The sequence below is a fragment of the Hyperolius riggenbachi genome, chromosome 4, assembly GCF_040937935.1.
Source record: "Hyperolius riggenbachi isolate aHypRig1 chromosome 4, aHypRig1.pri, whole genome shotgun sequence".
Classification (NCBI taxonomy): domain Eukaryota; kingdom Metazoa; phylum Chordata; class Amphibia; order Anura; family Hyperoliidae; genus Hyperolius; species Hyperolius riggenbachi.
The window spans coordinates 338,238,351-338,256,609 of NC_090649.1; the positions used below are offsets into that span (position 1 = coordinate 338,238,351).

General features: G+C 45.1%; 1 protein-coding gene across 3 annotated transcripts in view; it reads left to right on the forward strand.

The window, feature by feature from the left end:
• Positions 1-18,259, forward strand: part of TFB1M (transcription factor B1, mitochondrial) — a 247,821-nt gene that overhangs the window by 73,573 nt on the left and 155,989 nt on the right. The window lies entirely within an intron of this gene.

Below are 18,259 nucleotides of genomic sequence, written 5' to 3' on the forward strand. Positions count from 1 at the left end.
GGTAACCGTGACAGGTGGTGATAGGGGGTGATTGATGGGTAATTAGTGGGTGTTTAGAGGAGAGAAGAGATGTAAACACTGCACTTGGGAGGTGATCTGATGTCGGATCTGCGGGCGATCTATTGGTGTGGGTGGGTGATCAGATTGCCCGCAAGGGGCAGGTTAGGGGCTGATTGATGGGTGGCAGTGACAGGGGGTGATTGATGGGTGGCAGTGACAGGGGGTGATTGATAGGTGATTGACAGGTGATCAGTGGGTTATTACAGGGAATAACAGATGTAAATATTGCACTGGCGAATTGATAAAGGGGGGTCTGAGGGCAATCTGAGCGTGTGGGCGGGTGATTGGGTGCCCGCAAGGGGTAGATTAGGGTCTAATCTGATGGGTAACAGTGACCGGTGGTGATAGGGGGTAATTGATAGGTGATTGATGGGTAATTAGTGGGTGTGTAGAGGAGAGAATAGATGTAAACAATGGATTTGGGAGGTGATCTGATGTCGGATCTGCGGGCGATCTATTGGTGTGGGTGGGTGATCAGATTGCCCGCAAGGGGCAGGTTAGGGGCTGATTGATGGGTGGCAGTGACAGGGGGTGATTGATGGGTGGCAGTGACGGGGTGATTGATAGGTGATTGACAGGTGATCAGTGGGTTATTACAGGGAATAACAGATGTAAATATTGCACTGGCGAATTGATAAAGGGGGGTCTGAGGGCAATCTGAGCGTGTGGGCGGGTGATTGGGTGCCCGCAAGGGGTAGATTAGGGTCTAATCTGATGGGTAACAGTGACAGGTGGTGATAGGGGGTGATTGATAGGTGATTGATGGGTAATTAGTGGGTGTTTAGAGGAGAGAATAGATGTAAACAATGGATTTGGGAGGTGATCTGATGTCGGATCTGCGGGCGATCTATTGGTGTGGGTGGGTGATCAGATTGCCCGCAAGGGGCAGGTTAGGGGCTGATTGATGGGTAGCAGAGACAGGGGGTGATTGACTGGTGATTGACGGGTGATTGACAGGTGATTGACAGGTGATCAGGGGGGATAGATGCATACAGTACACGGGGGGAGGGGTCTGGGGGGGGGGGGTCTGGGGAGAATCTGAGGGGTGGGGGGGTGATCAGGAGGGGGCAGTGGGCAGGGGGGGGGGGGATAAAAAAAAAATAGCGTTGACAGATAGTGACAGGGAGTGATTGATGGGTGATTAGGGGGGTGACTGGGTGCAAACAGTGGTCAGGGGGGGGGGGTCCAAGGGGTGCTGTGGGCGATCAGGGGGCAGGGGGGGGGGGGAAATCAGTGTGCTTGGGTGCAGACTAGGGTGGCTGCAGCCTGCCCTGGTGGTCCCTCGGACACTGGGACCACCAGGGCAGGAGGCAGCCAGTATAATAGGCTTTGTATACATTACAAAGCCTATTATACTATTTCCATGCGGCGATCCGGGTGCTAGTAACCCGCCGGCGCTTCCGAACGGCCGGCGGGTTACTACGAGCGGTGGGCGGAGCCAGTCCCCGGCGGCTGATCGCGTCACGAATGACGTGATCGCCGCATAGCCACCCACGCAGCCGCCCCCGCCGATGGGCGTATTGCGGTCGTTTGGGCCCGGACTTTGCCGCCGCCCATCGGCTGGGGGCGGTCCTCAAGTGGTTAAAATGAGCATGGAACTTAGACTGTGGTGACCTTTTTGCCGCACGCGGGGGAGGTCCAGTGTGGAGGGGAAGGAACATATGCGGCTCGTGACCAGTGTTGGAGCCCATTGGGAGGAGTTACGTACATTGTTAATGACATTTTGGCCGATTTTGACAGCCTCTAGGGAGATAGCAGAATCTGTTGGACCGCGTCCACTTTTAACTGCTAGGAGGGCACCCAATCTTAATGACAAACTGGTCCATAGTGAACTTCAAATCAGTTCCAATACCTGGCTTCAGAAAAGGGTCCCTAATGGGATGTTCAAATGCAGTAAATGTAAAATGTGTCCTTTTGTGGAACATACAGATACATTTGACGACAGCACTGGTAAAACTAGTTACACAATAAGATCATTCATTAATTATGATACCACACGAGTCATTTACATGATACAATGTTCATGCAATCTCAAATATATTGGAAAAACTAAGAAGGAAATGAAACATCTGGAACATCTGAATAAAATCTGTGGGGATAAAGCCAAGGGAGTAATCTACAGAGAGTGTCATAATGATGATTTGACAGGAACACGTGTTAAGGGAATATACAGGTTAGAAATGTCAGCAAGAAGAGGAGTATTTGATGAAGTATTGTATTGTAAGGAAGCGGCTTGGATTTTCAAGTTAGGTACAGTCTCACCCTCTGGATTAAATGCTGAATTAGACCTCTCGCCCTTTTTACGAATTAAACAATATAATTAAATAGATCCTTTCCAGGTTATTTCCTGTACTCTCTCCTCCCCCGCAGATAAGCCATCTAAATCAATGCCTCTTCCTCAACCCACCCCTTTTTTTCCCTTTTTCTCCCTTTCTATAACATGGGGTAATTAATATCTTGGAACCTACCTTGGATTTAATTGGGTTTGACTGTTTATGATCGGATCCGCAGTGTGTGGATAAGTGCCATCTTAGTGAAGTCAAATGTGCCATTCATGTAAGGAATATAAAATCATTGATAATACCTGGTGCAGAATAGATGCTGGCATGACAAAATTAAGCTATCTCTGCTTTACGTGTTACTAAAATGCTGTACTAATCGAATGATGACAACAAAGCTTTTTGATCAATGTGACATATCATGCAAGTTTCGTAAGGATGCTGCCCCCGGTTGCCATGCCCACCTCTAGTTACCATTGGAAGAGGTCGGGCACTGGCTAAGATGGAGGGAGTTACTTTGAACAGCGCCTTAGATGTCTTTACAACTGTGAATGTCTTGCAAGGACGCTGCCCTGGTTACTATGCCCGCCCTTAGTTACCATCAGAGGAGACAGGGCATTGGTTGAAATGGAGGGGGCTGCACTAAACACTGCTTCAAAATGCTTTCACTTCCACTTGGAAGCCACAGCCTGTGGAAGCATCCAATTAGCATACGAAACGTAGGTAGGCGGAGCCTCAACAGCGAGTCTGTGGTGTGACGTCACCCGCGCTGCTCTGCTTGTGTTTGCCAGCTTCCAGCTCCTTGTTTGCAGTTGCAAGCTATCTCTGATGAGAAAGTGGATTATCAATGACTGCACTATCCATCTATATCTGGTGGTATGCAGCACCTCACGACCTGCATTCAGCTCTGCTGATAAAAACAGAGCCATCTCTGGGACTTTTGTGGTGAGATTCTTCCCCTCCATCTGTTTGCTTGCCCGCAGAGCTATATGACAGTTTTCTGGCCGGCTTCATGTATGCTACCTGCTTGCACTTGAACTGAAACTATTTCCATCTGGATACTGCTGGCTTACTGCGGTTTTTTTTCTGCTGTCTAATTGCTTTTAAAACAGACAGAAGGGGTCCCCCCCCACATATATAAGTTAATGGCACAGGCATGACTGCACGGATGAATGTAGTTTTGAGTGACAGATCGCAGTATTGAGGTGGTTTGTTGATTCAATTAAATCACCTTATGATGTATTATACAGCTGTTGCTATGGCTATACATTCTGCTTCCATTTAACTTTTAAAATGTTTGAATCTATGTTGTGATGTCCCATTGTCATCCAGTATACTGGTATTCATATATAGTTACATAATTACATAGTTATTTTGGTTGAAAAAAGACATACGTCCATCGAGTTCAACCAGAGAACAAAGTACAACACCAGCCTGCTCCCTCACATATCCCTGTTGATGCAGAGGAAGGTGAAAAAAACCCTTACAAGGCATGGTACAATTAGCCCCAAAAGGGAAAAAATTCCTTCCCGACTCCAGATGGCAATCAGATAAAATCCCTGGATCAACATCATTAGGAATTACCTAGTATTTGTAGCCAACGATGTCTTTCAATGCAAGGAAAGCATCTAAGCCCCCTTTAAATGCAGGTATAGAGTTTGCCATAACGACTTCCTGTGGCAATGCATTCCACATCTTAATCACTCTTGCTGTAAAGAACCCTTTCCTAAATAAATGGCTAAAACGCTTTTCCTCCATGCGCAGATCATGTCCTCTAGTCCTTTGAGAAGGCCTAGGGACAAAAAGCTCATCCGCCAAGCTATTATATTGCCCTCTGATGTATTTATACATGTTAATTAGATCCCCTCTAAGGCGTCTTTTCTCTAGACTAAATAAACCCAGTTTATCTAACCTTTCTTGATAAGTGAGACCTTCCATCCCACGTATCAATTTTGTTGCTCGTCTCTGCACCTGCTCTAAAACTGCAATATCTTTTTTGTAATGTGGTGCCCAGAACTGAATTCCATATTCCAGATGTGGCCTTACTAGAGACTTAAACAGGGGCAATATTATGCTAGCATCTCGAGTTTTTATTTCCCTTTTAATGCATCCCAAAATTTTGTTAGCTTTAGCTGCAGCTGCTTGGCATTGAGTACGATTATTTAACTTGTTGTCGATGAGTACTCCTAAGTCCTTCTCCAAGTTTGATGTCCCCAACTGTATCCCATTTATTTTGTATGGTGCTAGACCATTAGTACGTCCAAAATGCATGACATTACATTTGTCAACATTGAATTTCATCTGCCATGTATGTGCCCATATAACCATCCTATCCAGATCCTGTTGCAATTTGACACTATCTTCCTGAGAGTTGATGATTCTGCACAATTTTGTATCATCTGCAAAAATAGCAACATTGCTCACTACTGCATCTACTAGGCCATTAATAAATAAATTGAAGAGCACTGGACCCAGAACTGACCCCTGTGGGACCCCCCTGCTAACAGTCTCCCATTTTGAGTACGATCCATTGACCACAACTCTTTGTTTTCTGTCCATTAGCCAGTTCCCTATCCATGCACACAGACTCTTCCCCAGTCCTTGCATCCTCAACTTTTGCACCAGACTTTTGTGGGAAACAGTGTCGAAGGCCTTTGCAAAGTCCAAGTATATCACATCTACAGCATTCCCAATATCCATATTAGCATTCACTACCTCATAAAAGCTGAGCATGTTAGTCAAACAGGACCTGTCTTTAGTAAACCCATGTTGATGCTGAGAAATACGATTATTTTCTACTATGAAGTCATGTATAGTATCTTTTAGTAACCCCTCAAATAGTTTGCATACAACTGATGTTAAGCTTACAGGTCTATAATTTCCTGGATCTGATTTTTTGCCCTTCTTAAATAATGGGAAAACGTGGGCTGTACGCCAATCCACTGGGACTCTGCCAGTCACAAAAGATAAGATAAAGGGGTTTATCTATAACTGAACTTAATTCCCTTAGGACCCGAGGATGCATGCCATCCGGGCCAGGTGCCTTGTCTATTTTTAATTTATTTAGTCTTGCCTTCACTTCTTCCTACGCTAAGTATTTAATATTACAGTTAGAAGATTGAGACTCTTCCGCCTCTGTAATTTTCAACAGTGCTGTTTCTTTTGTGAAGACAGACGCAAAGAAAGCATTTAATAACTCTGCCTTACCTTGGTCATCCACCATTGAGTTCCCACTCTCATCCTTTAAGAGTCCTATACAGTCAATCTTTTTTTAGAGTTAATGTACTTGTAAAACATTTTTGGGTTAGATTTGATGTCCCTAGCGATTTGTTTTTCAGCTTCAATCTTTGCCTGCCTAATTTCTTTTTTACAATTTTTATTGCACTCCTTATAATTGCTTAGTGCAGCCTCGGTCCCCTCCTGTTTTAAGACCTTATAGGCATTCTTTTTCTTCTTCATTTTATCTTTAACCTTTCTATTCATCCATAGAGGCCTTTTTTTATTCCTAGATATTTTGTTTCCATATGGGATATACATACTACAATATCGATTGAGTATAAGTTTAAAAGCTTGCCATTTCCCTTCAGTGTCTTCCCCTTGTAGTGCATTAACCCAGTTCACCAAACTTAGTGCCTGCCTAATTTGATTGAACTTTGCTTTTCTAAAATTCATAGTTTTAGTGGTCCCGCTGCCCCGTGGCCTATCAGTCACCAGATCAAACGTTATCATGTTGTGATCACTATTTCCCAAATGTTCTTGAACCTGCACATTTGATACATTATCTGGTCTATTAGAAATGATCAGATCCAGAAACGCATTCCCCCTAGTTGGTTCAGTTATCATTTGAGTCAAGTAATTGTCCTGTAGTGCTGCCAGAAATCTGCTGCTTTTACCAGAATGGGTAGCCTCAATACTCCAGTCAATGTCTGGAAAGTTGAAGTCGCCCGTAATTATGACCTCATTTTTACTTGCAGCTTTTTCAATCTGCTGTAGTAATCGCAGTTCTGCAGCTTCATTAATAAGAGGTGGCCTGTAGCATACCCCAATAAGCAATTGGCAACTTTTATTTCCAACATGAATATTTACCCAAACGGACTCCACATCTTCGCAATCTTCCTCCATCTCATCGTTGAGGACATCTGTAAGAGAATTCTTAATAAAGAGACAAACCCCTCCACCTTTTTTCCCTGTTCTATCATTCCTAAACACATTGTATCTTTTTAAATTAGCTATCCAGTCATGGCTTTCATCCATCCATGTCTCGGTTATTCCCACAATGTCATAGCATTTGTCATTCAGAATGAACTCTAGTTCGTCTATTTTATTTGCAAGGCTCCGAGCATTGGTTACTATGCACTTTATATTTTTACCACCACATTTACCAATTTTGTTTACATGAAATGGGCTACTTGAATTTTTACCAACCTCCTTAACCTGCTGAGCGGTCTGGACGAGCTCAGCTCGTCCAACACCGCCAGAGGCTGCCGCTCAGGCCCTGCTGGGCCGATTTGCACGAAATAAAAAGCAGCACACGCAGCCGGCACTTTGCCAGCCGCGTGTGCTGCCTGATCGCCGCTGCAGCGCGGCGATCCGCCGCGTGCAGCGGCGAAAGAGGGTCCCCCCGGCCGCCCGAGCCCAGCGTAGCCGGAACAAACAGTTCCGGCCAGCGCTAAGGGCTGGATCGGAGGCGGCTGACGTCAAGACGTCGGCTGACGTCCATGACGTCACTCCGCTCGTCGCCATGGCGACGAGGGAAGCGAAACACGGAGGGCCGCTCATTGCGGCCTTCCGTGTTATCTCTTGCCGCCGGAGGCGATCGGAAGATCGCCTCCGGAGCGCCCTCTAGTGGGCTTTCATGCAGCCAACTTTCAGTTGGCTGCATGAAATATTTTTTTTTTTTATTTAAAAAAAACCCTCCCGCAGCCACCCTGGCGATTTAATCAGAACGCCAGGGTGGTTAATATTTACACTAGTTTAAAGTCTCCTCCAACCATTTAGCCATCTTCTCCCCCAATGCAGCTGCACCCTCCCCATTAAGGTGCAGCCCATCCCTGCTGTAGAACCTGTAGCCGACTGCAAAGTCTGCCCAGTTCTCCAGGAACCCAAACCCTTCCTTCCTACACCAATTTCTCAGCCACTTATTTAACTCCCTAAGCTCCCTCTGTCTCTCAGATGTAGCATGTGGCACTGGCAGTATTTCAGAAAACACCACCTTGGAGGTCCTTGCTTTAAGTTCATCTCCAAGTACTTGAAAATCATTTTTGAGGACCTTCCATCTCCCACTTACTTTGTCATTGGTGCCAATGTGTACCATGACAGCCGGGTCTTCCCCAGCCCCACCTAGTAATCTGTCAATTCTTTCCGCTACATGCCGAATGTCTATTTGCTTCTAATTTTTCTATCATTAAAGCCCTTTTTGCACACTAAGGAGGTGTGTGACCCATTCATACCAGAATAGCAAACACTTTAAAGAGAATCTGTATTGTTAAAATCGCACAAAAGTAAACATACCAGTGCGTTAGGGGACATCTCCTATTACCCTCTGTCACAATTTCGCCGCTCCTCGCTGCATTAAAAGTGGTTAAAAACAGTTTTAAAAAGTTTGTTTATAAACAAACAAAATGGCCACCAAAACAGGAAGTAGATTGATGTACAGTATGTCCACACATAGAAAAATACATTCATACACAAGCAGGCTGTATACACCCTTCCTTTTGAATCTCAAGAGATCATTTGTGTGTTTCTTTCCTCCTGCAGCTATCTTCCACTGAAGTGTCAGGCTGTTTCTTCCTGCAGAGTGCAGACAGCTCTGCCTGTATGTAATTCCTCAGTATGTGAAAGCCCAGCCAGCTCAGAGGAGGATTTATCCAGCTTGTAAAAGATAAGAGAGAAGAGAGAAGCTGCCCTAATCTAAATAATACACAGGCAGTGTGCAGAGAGGGGCCTGGAGGGGGGAGATGCATCACAGAACCACAACACTGAAGAACTTGGCAGCCTTCCAGACACAGGCCTGACAAGTCTGACAAGAGAGAGATAAGTTGATTTATTACAGAGATGGTGATAGTAGAACGTGCTGCAGTAAGCCAGAACACATTAGAATAGCTTTTGGAACTTGTAGGATGATAAAAAACAGGATGCAATTTTTGTTACGGAGTCTCTTTAAAGAGGCTTGGGTGCTGTAGATTTCCTTGCATTCAAGGGCATTCATGGCTATAATTTACTAGGTAATTCCTGGGAGAGTTGATCCAGGGATTTATCTGACTGCCATCTGGAGTCGGGAAGGGATTTTTCCCTTTTAAAGTGGACCTGAACTCAGGACGCCTCTCTACTCTAAAGGTGCCCATACACTCGTCAGATTGGCAGCAGACAGATAAGAAATGCATCTGATGATCTATCTGATGCGTTTTTAGAACATTTTTTACCAGGATAGAATTCCAATAGATTTCAGTTTGAAATCTGTTGAAATTCGATCTGATGGCATTTTTTTGCCATCAGATTTCCATTAAGGCCAATGCAAACTGATAAGCAATCTCATCAGATCGACCTAAATTTTCCACCCTGCTAGTTCGATGGAAATCCATCGAAATCGATCGAAATCGGCCGTCGATCGGTCGATTGGCCAACCGATTTGCGATCGATCGATCGATCGATCGATCGCGATCGATCGATCGGCCAGAAAATCGGCTGAGTGTATGGGCTGCTTTAGATACACAACAGCATAATAACATTTAAAAATCATTTCTTTGTTCCAGCTGATACAAATCCTAAAATCTGCACAGTTTCTACTTCCTGATTCATGGAAGCAGTCATATTGTTTACAGTCTGTACTTTCAAATGGGCTTATCTGCTTGTCTGCTATAGGCAGTCATTTGACACAGGGGAGGAGATCAAATTACAACTTGTGATTAGACACAAATGAGGGGGGATTATACAGGCTAAACTCTTTAAATACATACAGGGTGCATTTCTGTTATGTTTTCCTTGTGTCCTGTGCAAGAGTTCAGGTCCACTTAAAGGCGAATTGGCCCAGGCCTTGTAAAGTTTATCGCCTTCCCCTGGACCATCTGGGATATGTACGGGTTCAGGATGTTCGTTTTTTTGTTTGTTTTCTCTGGTTGAACTTGATGGACTGATGGTTTTTTTTCCACCCAAACTAACTGTGTAACTATGATCCTCTTCTTACTTTTCATGATAGTTGAAAATGCATTTACATTTTGTAAATTTTTTTGACACAACATATTAGCATATGCAATTACCACATCCCAGAAGTGATCAATAGCTGAACAACCCCATATACAATGCATCAAGTCCGTCTGAGGGTAATTTTGGGCAAGCTGGAACATAATAGCTGGGGGGTTACGGTATTTGATATTAAATGCATAAATCTGCGTTGCTCATTCTTAACTGCTTCCCATCCACCTAACGCAGGATGGCAGCAGGTCAGCGGCTCTCTCAGGTCTAAGCGACGCCATATATCGTAATTTCACGAGGAGCGAGATTTGACGGGATCTCGCAATCACACCAGTGTGAGCTTCCATCAGTAAACGCAGTGGGTCCCAGCAATCGGCCTGCCAGCCAGTGATCTCAGCTGGCAGGCTGTTTTTTTTTTTTTTTTTTAGTATTCATCAATGTAAGCATTTCTATATAGCATCGAGAATCTGTGGCAAGATCTGAAAACTGCTGTTCACAAATGCTGTCCATCTAACCTGACTGAGCTGGAGCTGTTTTGTAAAGAAGAATGGGTAAGGATTTCAGTCTCTAGATGTGCAAAGCTGGTAGAGACATACCCTAAAAGACTGGCAGCTGTAATTGCAGCAAAAGGTGGTTCTACAAAGTGTTGACTCAGGGGGCTGAATAATTACGCACACCCCACAATACAGTCATTTTTTTTTTAAATGTTTGGAATCATTTATGATTTTTGTTCCACTTCTCACGTGTACACCAATTTGTATTGGTCTTGCTCGTGGAATTCCAATAAAATTGATTCATGTTTGTGGCAGTAATATGACAAAATGTGGAAAACTTCAAGGGGGCGAATACTTTTGCAAACCACTGTAGGTCAGGAAAGTAGCCGCTGTGACAGAATATTTGGCCGATAGCTCTCTAAATGTTACCAGATACAGAAAGTTTCCCAATTTGGTAATACCGGTACAATCCTAGTCTGAAAAGTGTATCTAGGATATACCAACCAGATAATAGGGGTTGCCCCATATAGGCATATATTTTGAGATGTGTACAGGGAAATGCAACATTTTGCATACACTGTTCCACGTGATCACGGTGTCTAATGATTGTGTTCTGACAGAGTCGTAAAGGGAGATCCTTAAATTTTGAATGCAGGAGACCAAGGAGAGACCAGGGTTTTGCAATTTTCACTTCTAAAACTAAATTAGAGTGATTATCTGTCCCCTTTTCCAATCTTGGACATTCCTCAGTAAGAAAGATAAATTATACTTTTGGATGTTTGGCAGATTTAATCCGCCTAGATCCTTTGGCATTTAGAGCTTTGTCAAAGAAATCCATGGCTTTCTTTCCTTTCCATATAAATCTGGTGAACGCAGTTTCAAGCATTAAGGAACAATCCCTAAAAACCTATTGCAACCATGACTCCCAGCATCTAATGCCACTCCACATTATTGAAAGCCTTTCCTGCGTCCAGCATAAGGACAGACGTAGACTTGTATGTAATCGTATAGGCTCTGACGTGCTCCAGTAAGGTTAGAACTTTTCTAACATTTGTGACCCTGGCTTTCGTCCTGACAAACCCGACTTGATTATTGTGTAACATAGTTGTTAAAGAGAACCCGAGGTGATTTTAAAGAATGTTATGTGCATACAGAGGCTGTGTCTGATTATATTGCTTAGCCTCTGTTGCTATCCCAAACCCCCCTAAGGTCCCCCTGCACTCTGCAATCCCTCAAAAATCACAGCCGTGCTGTGCTGGCTGTGTTTACATCTGTAGTGTCAGTCTCGCTGCTCCCCCCGCCTCCTGCATAGCTCCGGTCCCTGCCCCCGTCCCTTCCCTCCAATCAGCGGGGAGGGAAGGGTCGCAGGCGGGAACCGGATTTCTGCAGGAGGAGGGGAGAGCAGCAGACTGACACTATAGAGATAAACACAGCCCGCTCTGACAAGCTGTGTGTCAGCAGCACAGCTGTGATTTATGAGGGATTGCAGAGTGCAGGGGGACCTTAGGGGGGTTTGGGATAGCAACTGAGGCTGGGCTGTATAGGCAGATCCAGACTCTGTATGCAGATAACATTCTTCAAACCCACCTCGGGTTCTCTTTAATACACAAGATAACCTATTGGCTAGTATTTTTAATTAAATCTTGACATCTTGGTTTATGGGGGAGAAGGGAATATATGCACTCCGATCATTTGAGTCTTTACCTGCCTTCGGGAGAAGCTAGTGGTGGTGTCAATTTCTTGGCATACTTAGGGCCCCCTAGTACCAGCTGAGCATTATGTAAACACCACAGCCTCCCTGAGTATTGTTGCTGACCATATCCATCCATCCATAACCACAGTGTACTTGTCTTATTATGATGGCTACTTCCAGCAGGATAAAACACCATGTCACAAAGCTCATAACCTTAGGCCTGGAACCCACTAGAGCATTTTTCGAGCATTCAGAGAGCGCTTTCAATCGGTAGCGATTTCCCTAAATGCTGTGCCAATGTAAATGGACGGCACAGATTTCACTAGAGAGATTGAGATTAACCACTTGAGGACCGGGCTCATTTGCGGTGATCTGTGCTGAGGGGGCTTTCCAGCCCACAGCACAGATCGTGTGGAGGCCAGGGTGACCAGACTTCCCCCTTTTTTCCCCACTAGGGGGATTTCCTGCTGGGGGGGTCTGATCGCCACTGGCTACTTGTGGTTAGCGGGAGGGGGGCTCTTAAAAGCCCACCTCTGCAGCGATTTCCGCCCTCCCTCTGTTTCCCTCCCTCTTGCTATGGGCGGCACAGGACGGCAATCCGTCCTGCGCCGCCTCTAATAGGCTTCAGCCTATCAGATGCCGGCGATCCCCGGCCAATGTTCCGGCGATCCCCGGCCAATCGCCGATCTCCTTTACGGCGCTGCTGTGCAGCAGCGCCGTATGATGTAAACACAGGGGATTTCTTTCCCGTGTGTTTACATTTATCCTGCGAGCCGCGATCGGAGGGTCGCAGGCTGTTCACGGAGACACCCTCCGTGAACTGGCATGGAACGGCCGCTTGAATTTCCATGGTAACACCACTTCAACCTGCCGACGCCTATCGGCGTTAGACGGTCATTAAGTGGTTAAGGAAATCGCAATTACAGGACATGCAGTATTTTGGAAGCGTTTCCATTCTAATTAATTATATAGGAGCAAAGAAAATGCTCCCAAGATTGCTTGCAAAACGCCATCACAAATCGCTAGCAATTGTGATAGTGCTTTGCGCTTTTTAGTGGGTTCCAGGCCTAAACAGTTTTCTTGAGCAAGACAATTGAGTTTATTGTATTCCTGTAGCCTCCACAGTCACCAGATTTCAATCCAATAGAGCACCTTGAGGTGGAATGGGAGATTCACATGTATGTGCAGCTGACAAATTTGAAGCAACTGCATCATTCTAACATGTCAGTATGGACCAAAATTTCTGAGGAATGTCTCCAACTTTACCACCCTGGTGTTCAGTTTATTGCGGCCATGCGTGCGCAGGTGGCTTTTTTTTTAAATGGTTATTTTTTAGTGTAGCTAGCACTAAGCTAGCTACACTCTGCCCCCAAGTCCCCAGGCACTGTACCCCCCCCCCCTCCGCTCGCCGCCGGCGATATTTACCTGGCCGAGATCCCGCGATGGCCGAGACTTCCGCCATAGCTTCAGGCATTGCTATGGCGACGATCGGACATGATGTCAACGTCATGACGTCACGCACAGTTCAGATCGCCGCCATAGCGACCCCTGGAGGCTATGGAAAGGCGGCTCGGGCTCCGGGCGGTGTAAGTCAAAAGAGAGGCGATCGGGGGGATCAGAGCGGGCCGACGGCGATCAGAGGAGTGATGTAGCTAGCTACACCCCCTCCAAAAATGTTGTGCTAAAAGACCCTCCAGGGCCTGAGAAATTCACCGCGGCGGTAATGAACGAGCTGAGTTCATCATTACCGTCAAGGTGGTTAATCTAAGCCACAAGCTAAGGCAGGTCTGAAGGCAAAGAGGGTCCAACCCAGTTCTAGCAAGGTTTACCTAATAAAATGGCGAGTGAGTGTATGTACCTTGCACATTTTGGGTAGTCTTTATGATCTACTTTGGGCTTACTTTAAGTCCTAGTAGTTATTTTACTATTTTTATTCATTTTTGTGGATGAGTTTGGTCCTTACTTTATACCCTTGTACTTTATTTTTCTTCCACCCTTTTTTTCCCTTTCTATCCATTTTATCCCTTCTCTGTTTCCTTCTTTTCCATTTTTCTGCCTTTCCTCTTTAATTTGTTTTATTTATTAATTCATCCGTTATCCCATTCAGGTCTCCTTATTCATCCCCAGACTTGTTGCTTGTTCTTGTTTATTCCTTTTTCCACTCACATAAACTTATCCTGCTCTCACAAACACTCTCTCTCTCTCTCTCTCTCTCTCTCTCTCTCTGTCTCTCTCTCTCTCTCTCTCACCCTTGATTTTTGTTAAACTTTCTCAAAACCACATGATTTTCTTTATATCCAGATACATACAGGTCCTTCCAAAAAAAATAAGCATATTGTGATGAAGTTCATTATTTTCTGTAATGTACTGATAAACATTAGACTTTCATATATTTTAGATTCATTACACACAACTGAAGTAGTTCAAGCCTTTTATTGTTTTAATATTAATGATTTTGGCATACAGCTCATGAAAACCCAAAATTCGTATCTCAAAAAATTAGCATATCATGAAAATGTTCTCTAAACGAGCTATTAACCTAATCATCTGAATCAACTAATTAACTCTAAACACCTGCAAAAGATTCCTGAGGCTTTTAAAAACTCCCAGCCTGGTTCATTACTCAAAACCGCAATCATGGGTAAGACTGCCGACCTGACTGCTGTCCAGAAGTCCATCATTGACACCCTCAAGCAAGAGGGTAAGACACAGAAAGAAATTTCTGAACGAATAGGCTGTTCCCAGAGTGCTGTATCAAGGCACCTCAGTGGGAAGTCTGTGGGAAGGAAAAAGTGTGGCAGAAAACGCTGCACAACGAGAAGAGGTGACCGGACCCTGGGGAAGATTGTGGAGATTCCAGACCTTGGGGGACCTGCGGAAGCAGTGGACTGAGTCTGGAGTAGAAACATCCAGAGCCACCGTGTACAGGCGTGTGCAGGAAATGGGCTACAGGTGCCGCATTCCCCAGGTCAAGCCGCTTTTGAACCAGAAACAGTGGCAGAAGCGCCTGACCTGGGCTACAGAGAAGCAGCACTGGACTGTTGCTCAGTGGTCCAAAGTACTTTTTTCGGATGAAAGCAACTTTTGCATGTCATTCGGAAATCAAGGTGCCAGAGTCTGGAGAAAGACTGGGGAGAGAGAAATGCCAAAATGCCTGAAGTCCAGTGTCAAGTACCCACAGTCAGTGATGGTCTGGGTGCCATGTCAGCTGCTGGTGTTGGTCCACTGTGTTTTATCAAGGGCAGGGTCAATGCAGCTAGCTATCAGATTTTGGAGCACTTCATGCTTCCATCTGCTGAAAAGCTTTATGGAGATGAATATTTCATTTTTCAGCACGACCTGGCACCTGCTCACAGTGCCAAAACCACTGGTAAATGGTTTACTGACCATGGTATTACTGTGCTCAATTGGACTGCCAACTCTCCTGACCTGAACCCCATAGAGAATCTGTGGGATATTGTGAAGAGAAAGTTGAGAGACGCAAGACCCAACACTCTGGATGAGCTTAAGGCCACTATCAAAGCATCCTGGGCCTCCATAACACCTGAGCAGTGCCACAGGCTGATTGCCTCCATGCCACGCCACATTGAAGCAGTCATTTCTGCAAAAGGATTCCCGACCAAGTATTGAGTGCATAACCGAACATAATTATTTGAAGGTTGACTTTTTTTGTTTTAAAAACACTTTTCTTTTATTGTTCGGATGAAATTTGCCAATTTTTTGAGATAGGAATTTTGGGTTTTTATGAGCTGTATGCCAAAATCATCAATATTAAAACAATAAAAGGCTTGAACTACTTCAGTTTTGTGTAATGAATCTAAAATATATGAAAGTCTAATGTTTATCAGTACAATACAGAAAATAATGAACGTAATCACAATATGCTAATTTTTTGAGAGGGACCTGTACAATTAACAGAGTTTGAAGAGGATGTACTTTTTTTTATGACCGTAGGCTTAAAGCTCCATAGCCATATTCCCAAGTGTAGCAATTGGCAGGAACCCTGAGCCACTTGAAAGTAATTGAGTGGAAAAAATGGACACTTACAGTATATTTTCCATTGAGAAAGACAAAACTACTTAGTTCCCATGTTAAACATTCAGGTTTTATGTTAAAATGTATTCAATCTTGAGTATTACCATTTCCCTTACCACTTCCAGAACACATGGCTCTAGTGCCTTAAAGCGGACCTGAATTCAGAACTTCCTCTCTGCTGTAAAATATAAGCAACAGCATAATAACCTTTAGGCCATTTTACATTTGTGGTGTGCATTTGCTTTGCCATGCCCCACCGCATTGGACCGCAACGCACAAATCCTCAAACATATGACCCTGCGGCAGAGTGCACCGACAGGGTCACATGCATGGCATGCACAGAAAGTTTGTCACTGGCCTTCCCATTGTATTTTTTCACAAGGTGCATGCGAATCACAATGCCGGCACCAATCTTTTTAAAAGGTATGCATTGCCCATTGACTTATATTAGTTCCACCGACGCGGGAGTACGGCGGTAACGCACTGTTTCCCCTGCATCACCCCAGCGGCGGATCGGGCACTTCTGGCGCAACATGATGCATTAAGTGTGCTAGGTCCCATTGCCTTACTTTGCTGCTGCGTTGCCCTGTGATAAAACAAGGTAACGCAACACAGGTTTTTAATGCAAGTGTAAAAGGGGCCTCAAAGAAAAAACATTTCCTTGTTACAGTTTATAGAACTTCTTATGTGATTTTGCAGAGTTGTTACTTCCTGGTATCCTGGGAGCACAGAAAGGGTTAACCTCCTGTGTTTATGTATTAGCTCAGAATTCTGCAGACAGCTGGCAGCTCAAATTACACCAGCTCATTACTTGCGGAAAAAGGAAAATAAGCCAGGCTGTAGTTTATAAACACACACAGGATGGTCACAGGGCTGATTTCTCTGTGTTCTCTTTGTCTCCTGTGCAAAAGCTCAGGTCCGCTTTTAGGACCAGACCCTTTTTTGTTTTTTTGCAGAAATTGAGCTGTGATCACTGATTGGCGCACAAAGAGAGCACAGGGTTAGAAGCCCATGAAAATGGCTCCTGACGTATGCACAGAGTTTAGCTGTCTCTATGACAGCTGAGCAAGCAGGACACAGCAGCACCAGAGCAGGTGGGATTAATGAGAGCATGCTGCGGCAAGTGTGAAATCTACGTTCTGTCAGAGCCGCACAGCCCAGAGTTGGATGTAGATTTTAACTAAGTTGGTATGGAAAGAGTTAATAAGTATGCATGCAGTGTGTAGTCATTTGTTATGGATTCCAGAATTTAATTTTAACCTGGTTACAGGTATGTGAGAATATCTAGATAATCTAGCATGGTCGATCTCTAAGATACCCAGATCTTCCATAACCATGGAAAAACAGGTTTCTGTTCCTTCTGTGGGGAAAGCAGGACACGATACTTATACTTATTCATAGATGGCGTTTTGCAGTGAGCTTTAATCTGTTCGTAAGCAAATAATTTTACAAACAAGCAAATTTTGTTCAATCAGGGCTAAAATTTGCATCAAAGATAATGAACATAGTGCATATTAGTAGAGAGACACTGAACTAATGATTCCAGCTTGCATGCAGATTTACTGCCAATAGTTTACATCTTAAAGAGTAACTGTCAGGCTGCAAAAGCTAATTTAAACCTCTATTCTCCTGTGTTAACCACCCTGGCGTTCTATTAAGATCGCCAGGGCAGCTGCGGGAGGGTTTTTTTTTAATAAAAAAAAACGATTTCATGCAGCCAACTGAAAGTTGGCTGCATGAAAGCCCACTAGAGGGCGCTCCTAACCCATATTTCTGATCGCCTCCGGCGATCCGCAGTAACAAGGAAGGCCGCAATGAGCGGCCTTCCTTGTTTCGTTTTGCTCGTCGCCATGGCGACGAGCGGAGTGACGTCATGGACATCAGCCGACGTCCTGACGTCAGCCGCCTCCGATCCAGCCCTCAGCGCTGGCCGGAACTGTTTGTTCCGGCTGCGCAGGGCTTGGGCGGCTGGGGGGACCCTCTTTCGCCGCTGCACGCGGCGGATCGCCGCGCTGCAGCGGCGATCGGGCAGCACACGCGGCTGGCAAAGTGCCGGCTGCGTGTGCTGCTTTTTACAGCGAGCAAATCGGCCCAGCAGGGCCTGAGCGGCAGCCACCGGCGGTGATGGACGAGCTGAGCTCGTCCATACCGCTAAGGTGGTTAAACACTTTAGAAGGAAGCCAAAAAGGCAATACTGAAGTTAAAAATCTCTCTTACTTTGATGTTTGCTGAACCGCCTCTATATTCCCAAGCTCCTAAGGAGGCCAGGCAGGCCGCATAACAGATACTGCAAAGCATTCTGGGGCTGCTTCTTCTCCCCACTGCACTCCCTTGGTCCTCCCCTTCATTTCCCTATCCCGCCCTAAGGCTGCTTTCACAGTGAGAAGTTACAGGCTCATGTTACAGCAGCTTGTATCCTGCAGTCCAGCTCACAACACTGAAAAATCAATGTGCTGTTCACAGGGCACATGTTCTGTTAGAGTATACTGCATGAATCCGCTATTGTT